The sequence below is a fragment of the Rhipicephalus microplus genome, unplaced genomic scaffold (genome assembly GCF_043290135.1).
Source record: "Rhipicephalus microplus isolate Deutch F79 unplaced genomic scaffold, USDA_Rmic scaffold_12, whole genome shotgun sequence".
In the NCBI taxonomy this organism is placed as follows: Eukaryota; Metazoa; Arthropoda; class Arachnida; order Ixodida; family Ixodidae; genus Rhipicephalus; species Rhipicephalus microplus.
The window spans coordinates 57,723,537-57,733,392 of record NW_027464585.1 but is presented as its reverse complement, the minus strand read 5'-3'; positions in this window follow the sequence as shown (position 1 = coordinate 57,733,392).

Genomic DNA, 9,856 nt, shown 5'->3' with positions numbered 1-9,856 from the left:
TACTTGTATTGAAAAACGCTCTATTACACTGTTTCGTTCACAATTACGATATTTGCATAACCTCACAGTTTTTCACCAACTTATTGCAGTACAGAACGCTGTATCTCGCTAAATGACATTGTTCTTTAAGGTTTCACGATGCTTGCATGCGATTTAACGAGAATATCACAATATAGCAGTTTCGCACTTGTAACGGTACAACACGCAGTATTTGGCTTGTTCATGCCGTTTTGTGTGCTTTCACAACATTTCACCTATCGCAGTTTCGTACTCGCAATAAAACAACACTATCTCGTTAGATGACGTTGTTTTTGGTAGTTTCCCGACGCTACCTAGCTTAAACTAACATAACTCAACCTAACTTGACCTTGGCACTTCTATCGTTAGAAAACGTTTTACTCGCTACTTTACATTGCTTTCTACAACATTACGACGGTTTCAAGCGCTTTCACATTAGATATCACAGTTCCCAACTTGTAAAGGTGAAAAACACTGCATCTCACTAAGTGACATTGTTTAATGCGGTTTTACGACGGTTCATACCTTAACCTAACCTAACCTAACCTTACCTAATCTAACCTAACCCAACCCAACTTAACCTAACCTAACCTAACCTAACCTAAACTAACCTAACCCAACCTAACCTAACCTAACCTAACCTAACCCAACCTAACCCAACCCAACCCAACCTAACCTAACCTAAGCTAACCTACCCTAACCTAACCAAACCTAACCTAACCTAACTTAACCTAACCTAACGTAACCTAACCTAACCTATTCTAACGTAACCTAACCTTACCTGACCTAACCTAACCTAACGTAACCTAACCTAACCTAACATAACCTAACGTAACCTAACCTAACCTAACCTAACGTAACCTAACCTAACCTAACCCAACCTAACCCAACCCAACCCAACAACACCCAACCCAACCTAACCTAACCTAACCTAACCTTACCTAACCTAACCAAATTATCCTAACCTAACCTAACCTAACCTAACGTAACCTAACCTAACCTAACCTAACGTAACCTAACCTAACGTAACCTAACCTAACCTAACCTAACCTAACCCAACCTAACCTAACCTAACCTAACCTAACCCAACTCAACCCAACCTAACCTAATCTAACCTAACCTAACCTAACCTAACCTAACCAAACCTAACCTAACCTAACCTAACCTAACCTAACGACGGTTGCAAGCGCTTTCACATTAAATATCGCAGTTCCCCACTTTTAATGGTGAAAAACACTGCATCTCAGTAATTGACATTGTTTAATGCGGTTTTACGACGGTTCATATTTTAACCTAACCTAACATTCGCACTTGTATCTAAAAACGCTCTATTACACTGTTTTGTTCACAATTACGATATTTGCATAACCTCACAGTTTTTCACCAACTTATTGCAGTACAGAACGCTGTATCTCGCTAAATGACATTGTTCTTTAAGGTTTCACGATGCTTGCATGCGATTTAACGAGAATATCACAATATAGCAGTTTCGCACTTGTAACGGTAGAACACGCAGTATTTGGCTTGTTCATGCCGTTTTGTGTGCTTTCACAACATTTCACCTATCGCAGTTTAATGCTCGCTATAAAACAACACTATCTCGTTAGATGACGTCGTTTTTGGTAGTTTCACGTCGCTACCTAGATTAAACTAACCTAACCTAACCTTCGCACTTCTATCGTTAGAAAACGTTTTACTCGCCACTTTACAATGTTTTCTACAAGATTACGACGGTTTCATGCGCTTTCACATTAGATATCGTAGTTCCCAACTTGTAATGGTGAAAAACACTGCATCTCACTAAGTGACAATGCGGTTTTACGACGGTTCATATCTTAACCTAACCTAACATTCGTACTTGTATTGAAAAACGCTCTATTACACTGTTTCGTTCACAATTACGATATTTGCATAACCTCACAGTTTTTCACCAACTTATTGCAGTACAGAACGCTGTATCTCGCTAAATGACATCGTTCTTTAAGGTTTCACGATGCTTGCATGCGCTTCAACGAGAATATCACAATATAGCAGTTTCGCACTTGTAACGGTAGAACACGCAGTATTTGGCTTGTTCATGCCGTTTTGTGTGCATTCACAACATTTTACCTATCGCAGTTTAATACTCGCAATAAAACAACACTCTCGTTAGATGACGTCGTTTTTGGTAGTTTCACGACGCTACCTAGCTTAAACTAACCTAACCTAACCTAACCTTCGCACTTCTATCGTTAGAAAACGTCTTACTCGCAACTTTACAATGTTTTCTACAAGATTACGACGGTTTCATGCGCTTTCACATTAGATATCGTAGTTCCCGACTTGTAATGTTGAAAAACACTACATCTCACTAAGTGACATTGTTTAATGCGGTTTTACGACGGTTGATATGTCAACCTAACCTAACATTCGCACTTGTATCTAAAGACGCTCAATTACACTGTTTCGTTCACAATTACGATATTTGCTTGACCTCACAGTTTCTCACCAACTTATTGCAGTACAGAACGCTGTATCTCGCTAAATGACATTGTTCTTTAAGGTTTCACGATGCTTGCATGCGCTTTAACGAGAATATCACAATATAGCAGTCTCGCACTTGTAACGGTAGAACACGCAGTATTTGGCTTGTTCATGCCGTTTTGTGTGCTTTCACAACATTTTACCTATCGCAGTTTCGTACTCGCAATAAAACAACACTATCTCGTTAGACGACGTCGTTTTTGGTGGTTTCACGACGCTACCTAGCTTAAACTAACATAACTCAACCTAACATAACCTTCGCACTTCTATCGTTAGAAAACGTTTTACTCGCTGCTTTACATTGCTTTCTACAACATTACGACGGTTTCAAGCGCTTTCACATTAGATATCGCAGTTCCCAACTTGTAAAGGTGAAAAACACTGCATCTCACTAAGTGACATTGTTTATTGCGGTTTTACGACGGTTCATACCTTAACCTAACGTAACCTAACCTAACCTAACCCAACCTAACCTAACATATCCTAACCTAACCTAACCTAACCTAACCAAACCTAACCTAACGTAACCTAACCTCAGCTAACCTAACCTAACCTAACCTAACGACGTTAGCAAGTGCTTTCACATTAGATATCGCAGTTCCCAACTTGTAATGGTGAAAAACACTGCATCTCACTAAGTGACATTGTTTAATGCGGTTTTACGACGGTTCATATCTTAACCTAACCTAACATTCGCACTTGTATTAAAAAACGCTCTATTACACTGTTTCGTTCACAATTAGGTAATTTGCATAACCTCACAGTTTTTCACCAACTTATTGCAGTACAGAACGCTGTATCTCGCTAAATGACATCGTTCTTCAAGGTTTCACGATGCTTGCATGCGCTTTAACGAGAATATCACAACATAGCAGTTTCGCACTTGTAACGGTACAACACGCAGTATTTGGCTTGTTCATGCCGTTTTGTGTGCTTTCACAACATTTCACCTATCGCAGTTTCGTACTCGCAATAAAACAACACTATCTCGTTAGATGACGTTGTTTTTGGTAGTTTCACGACGCTACCTAGCTTAAACTAACATAACTCAACCTAACATGACCTTGGCACTTCTATCGTTAGAAAACGTTTTACTCGCTACTTTACATTGCTTTCTACAACATTACGACGGTTTCAAGCGCTTTCACATTAGATATCACAGTTCCCAACTTGTAAAGGTGAAAAACACTGCATCTCACTTAGTGACATTGTTTAATGCGGTTTTACGACGGTTCATACCTTAACCTAACCTAACCTAACCTAACCTAACCTTACCTAATCTAACCTAACCCAACCCAACTTAACCTAACCTAACCTAACCTAACCTAAACTAACCTAACCCAACCTAACCTAACCTAACCTAACCTAACCCAACCTAACCCAACCCAACCCAACCTAACCTAACCTAAGCTAACCTAACCTAACCTAACCAAACCTAACCTAACCTAACTTAACCTAACCTAACGTAACCTAACCTAACCTATTCTAACGTAACCTAACCTTACCTGACCTAACCTAACCTAACGTAACCTAACCTAACCTAACATAACCTAACGTAACCTAACCTAACCTAACCTAACGTAACCTAACCTAACCTAACCCAACCTAACCCAACCCAACCCAACAACACCCAACCCAACCTAACCTAACCTAACCTAACCTTACCTAACCTAACCAAATTATCCTAACCTAACCTAACCTAACCTAACGTAACCTAACCTAACCTAACCTAACGTAACCTAACCTAACGTAACCTAACCTAACCTAACCTAACCTAACCCAACCTAACCTAACCTAACCTAACCTAACCCAACTCAACCCAACCTAACCTAATCTAACCTAACCTAACCTAACCTAACCTAACCTAACCAAACCTAACCTAACCTAACCTAACCTAACCTAACCTAACGACGGTTGCAAGCGCTTTCACATTAAATATCGCAGTTCCCCACTTTTAATGGTGAAAAACACTGCATCTCAGTAATTGACATTGTTTAATGCGGTTTTACGACGGTTCATATTTTAACCTAACCTAACATTCGCACTTGTATCTAGAAACGCTCTATTACACTGTTTTGTTCACAATTACGATATTTGCATAACCTCACAGTTTTTCACCAACTTATTGCAGTACAGAACGCTGTATCTCGCTAAATGACATTGTTCTTTAAGGTTTCACGATGCTTGCATGCGATTTAACGAGAATATCACAATATAGCAGTTTCGCACTTGTAACGGTAGAACACGCAGTATTTGGCTTGTTCATGCCGTTTTGTGTGCTTTCACAACATTTCACCTATCGCAGTTTAATACTCGCTATAAAACAACACTATCTCGTTAGATGACGTCGTTTTTGATAGCTTCACGACGCTACCTAGATTAAACTAACCTAACCTAACCTTCGCACTTCTATCGTTAGAAAACGTTTTACTCGCCACTTTACAATGTTTTCTACAAGATTACGACGGTTTCATGCGCTTTCACATTAGATATCGTAGTTCCCAACTTGTAATGGTGAAAAACACTGCATCTCACTAAGTGACATTGTTTAATGCGGTTTTACGACAGTTCATATCTTAACCTAACCTAACATTCGTACTTGTATTGAAAAACGCTCTATTACACTGTTTCGTTCACAATTACGATATTTGCATAACCTCACAGTTTTTCACCAACTTATTGCAGTACAGAACGCTGTATCTCGCTAAATGACATCGTTCTTTAAGGTTTCACGATGCTTGCATGCGCTTCAACGAGAATATCACAATATAGCAGTTTCGCACTTGTAACGGTAGAACACGCAGTATTTGGCTTGTTCATGCCGTTTTGTGTGCATTCACAACATTTTACCTATCGCAGTTTAATACTCGCAATAAAACAACACTCTCGTTAGATGACGTCGTTTTTGGTAGTTTCACGACGCTACCTAGCTTAAACTAACCTAACCTAACCTAACCTTCGCACTTCTATCGATAGAAAGCGTCTTACTCGCAACTTTACAATGTTTTGTACAAGATTACGACGGTTTCATGCGCTTTCACATTAGATATCGCAGTTCCCGACTTGTAATGGTGAAAAACACAGCATCTCACTAAGTGACATTGTTTAATGCGGTTTTAGCGCGGTTCATATCTTAACATAACCTAACCTTACCTAAACCAACCTAACCTAACCTAACCTAACCAAACCTTACCTAACATACCCTAACCTAACCTAACCTAACCTAACCAAACCTAACCTAACCTAACCTAACGTAACGTAACCTAACCTAACCTAACCTAACCTAACGACGTTTGCGAGCGCTTTCACATTAGATATCGCAGTTCCCGACTTGTAATGGTGAAAAACACTGCATCTCACTAAGTGACATTGATTAATGCGGTTTTACGACGGTTCATATCTTAACCTAACCTAACATTCGCACTTGTATTAAAAAACGCTCTATTACACTGTTTCGTTCACAATTAGGATATTTGCATAACCTCACAGTTTTTCACCAACTTATTGCAGTACAGAACGCTGTATCTCGCTAAATGACATTGTTCTTTAAGGTTTCACGATGCTTGCATGCGCTTTAACGAGAATATCACAATATAGCAGTTTCGCACTTGTAACGGTACAACACGCAGTATTTGGCTTGTTCATGCCGTTTTGTGTGCTTTCACAACATTTCACCTATCGCAGTTTCGTACTCGCAATAAAACAACACTATCTCGTTAGATGACGTTGTTTTTGGTAGTTTCACGACGCTACCTAGCTTAAACTAACATAACTCAACCTAACATGACCTTGGCACTTCTATCGTTAGAAAACGTTTTACTCGCTACTTTACATTGCTTTCTACAACATTACGACGGTTTCAAGCGCTTTCACATTAGATATCACAGTTCCCAACTTGTAAAGGTGAAAAACACTGCATCTCACTAAGTGACATTGTTTAATGCGGTTTTACGACGGTTCATACCTTAACCTAACCTAACCTAACCTAACCTAACCTTACCTAATCTAACCTAACCCAACCCAACTTAACCTAACCTAACCTAACCTAACCTAAACTAACCTAACCCAACCTAACCTAACCTAACCTAACCTAACCCAACCTAACCCAACCCAACCCAACCTAACCTAACCTAACCTAACCTAACCAAACCTAACCTAACCTAACTTAACCTGACCTAACGTAACCTAACCTAACCTATTCTAACGTAACCTAACCTTACCTGACCTAACCTAACCTAACGTAACCTAACCTAACCTAACATAACCTAACGTAACCTAACCTAACCTAACCTAACGTAACCCAACCTAACCTAACCCAACCTAACCCAACCCAACCCAACAACACCCAACCCAACCTAACCTAACCTAACCTAACCTTACCTAACCTAACCAAATTATCCTAACCTAACCTAACCTAACCTAACGTAACCTAACCTAACCTAACCTAACGTAACCTAACCTAACGTAACCTAACCTAACCTAACCTAACCTAACCCAACCTAACCTAACCTAACCTAACCTAACCCAACTCAACCCAACCTAACCTAATCTAACCTAACCTAACCTAACCAAACCTAACCTAACCTAACCTAACCTAACCTAACGACGGTTGCAAGCGCTTTCACATTAAATATCGCAGTTCCCCACTTTTAATGGTGAAAAACACTGCATCTCAGTAATTGACATTGTTTAATGCGGTTTTACGACGGTTCATATTTTAACCTAACCTAACATTCGCACTTGTATCTAAAAACGCTCTATTACACTGTTTTGTTCACAATTACGATATTTGCATAACCTCACAGTTTTTCACCAACTTATTGCAGTACAGAACGCTGTATCTCGCTAAATCACATTGTTCTTTAAGGTTTCACGATGCTTGCATGCGATTTAACGAGAATATCACAATATAGCAGTTTCGCACTTTTAACGGTAGAACACGCAGTATTTGGCTTGTTCATGCCGTTTTGTGTGCTTTCACAACATTTCACCTATCGCAGTTTAATACTCGCTATAAAACAACACTATCTCGTTAGATGACGTCGTTTTTGGTAGTTTCACGACGCTACCTAATTAAACTAACCTAACCTAACCTTCGCACTTCTATCGTTAGAAAACTTTTTACTCGCCACTTTACAATGTTTTCTACAAGATTACGACGGTTTCATGCGCTTTCACATTAGATATCGTAGTTCCCAACTTGTAATGGTGAAAAACACTGCATCTCACTAAGTGACATTGTTTAATGCGGTTTTACGACGGTTCATATCTTAACCTAACCTAACATTCGTACTTGTATTGAAAAACGCTCTATTACACTGTTTTGTTCACAATTACGATATTTGCATAACCTCACAGTTTTTCACCAACTTATTGCAGTACAGAACGCTGTATCTCGCTAAATGACATTGTTCTTTAAGGTTTCACGATGCTTGTATGCGATTTAACGAGAATATCACAATATAGCAGTTTCGCACTTGTAACGGTAGAACACGCAGTATTTGGCTTGTTCATGCCGTTTTGTGTGCTTTTCTCAACATTTCACCTATCGCAGTTTAATACTCGCTATAAAACAACACTATCTCGTTAGATGACGTCGTTTTTGGTAGTTTCACGACGCTACCTAGCTTAAACTAACCTAACCTAACCTAACCTTCGCATTTCTATCGTTAGAAAACGTTTTACTCGCCACTTTACAATGTTTTCTACAAGATTACGACGGTTTCATGCGCTTTCACATTAGATATCGTAGTTCCCGACTTGTAATGTTGAAAACACTACATCTCACTAAGTGACATTGTTTAATGCGGTTTTACGACGGTTGATATGTCAACCTAACCTAACAATCGCACTTGTATCTAAAGACGCTCAATTACACTGTTTCGTTCACAATTACGATATTTGCTTGACCTCACAGTTTCTCACCAACTTATTACAGTACAGAACGCTGTATCTCGCTAAATGACATCGTTCTTTAAGGTTTCACGATACTTGCATGCGCTTTACCGAGAATGTCACAACATAGCACTTTCGCACTTGTAACGGTAGAACACGTTGTATTTGGCTTGTTCATGCCGTTTTGTGTGCATTCACAACATTTTACCTATCGCAGTTTAATACTCGCAATAAAACAACACTCTCGTTAGATGACGTCGTTTTTGGTAGTTTCACGACGCTACCTAGCTTAAACAAACCTAACCTAACCTAACCTTCGCACTTCTATCGTTAGAAAACGTCTTACTCGCAACTTTACAATGTTTTCTACAAGATTACGACGGTTTCATGCGCTTTCACATTAGATATCGTAGTTCCCGACTGGTAATGTTGAAAAACACTACATCTCACTAAGTGACATTGTTTAATGCGGTTTTACGACGGTTGATATGTCAACCTAACCTAACATTCGCACTTGTATCTAAAGACGCTCAATTACTCTGTTTCGTTCACAGTTACTATATTTGCTTGACCTCACAGTTTCTCACCAACTTATTACAGTACAGAACGCTGTATCTCGCTAAATGACATCGTTCTTTAAGGTTTCACGATACTTGCATGCGCTTTACCGAGAATGTCACAACATAGCAGTTTCGCACTTGTAACAGTACAACACGCAGTATTTGGCTTGTTCATGCCGTTTTGAGTGCTTTCACAACATTTTACCTGTCGCAGTTTCGTACTCGCATTAAAACAACACTATCTCGTTAGATGACGTCGTTTTTGGTGGTTTCACGACGCTACCTAGCCTAAACTAACATAACTCAAACTAACCGAACCTTCGCACTTCTATCGTTAGAAAACGTTTTATTCGCTACTTTACAATGTTTTCTACAAGATTACGACGGTTTCATGCGCTTTCATATTAGATATCGCAGTTCCCGACTTGTAATGGTGAAAAACACAGCATCTCACTAAGTGACATTGTTTAATGTGGTTTTAGCGCGGTTCATATCTTAACATAACCTAACCTTACCTAAACCAACCTAACCTAACCTAACCTAACCAAACCTTACCTAACATACCCTAACCTAACCTAACCTAACCTAACCAAACCTAACCTAACCTAACGTAACGTAACGTAACCTAACCTAACCTAACCTAACCTAACCTAACGACGTTTGCGAGCGCTTTCACATTAGATATCGCAGTTCCCGACTTGTAATGGTGAAAAACACTGCATCTCACTAAGTGACATTGATTAATGCGGTTTTACGACGGTTCATATCTTAACCTAACCTAACATTCGCACTTGTATTAAAAAACGCTCTATTACACTGTTTCGTTCACAATTAGGATATTTGCATAACCTCACAGTTTT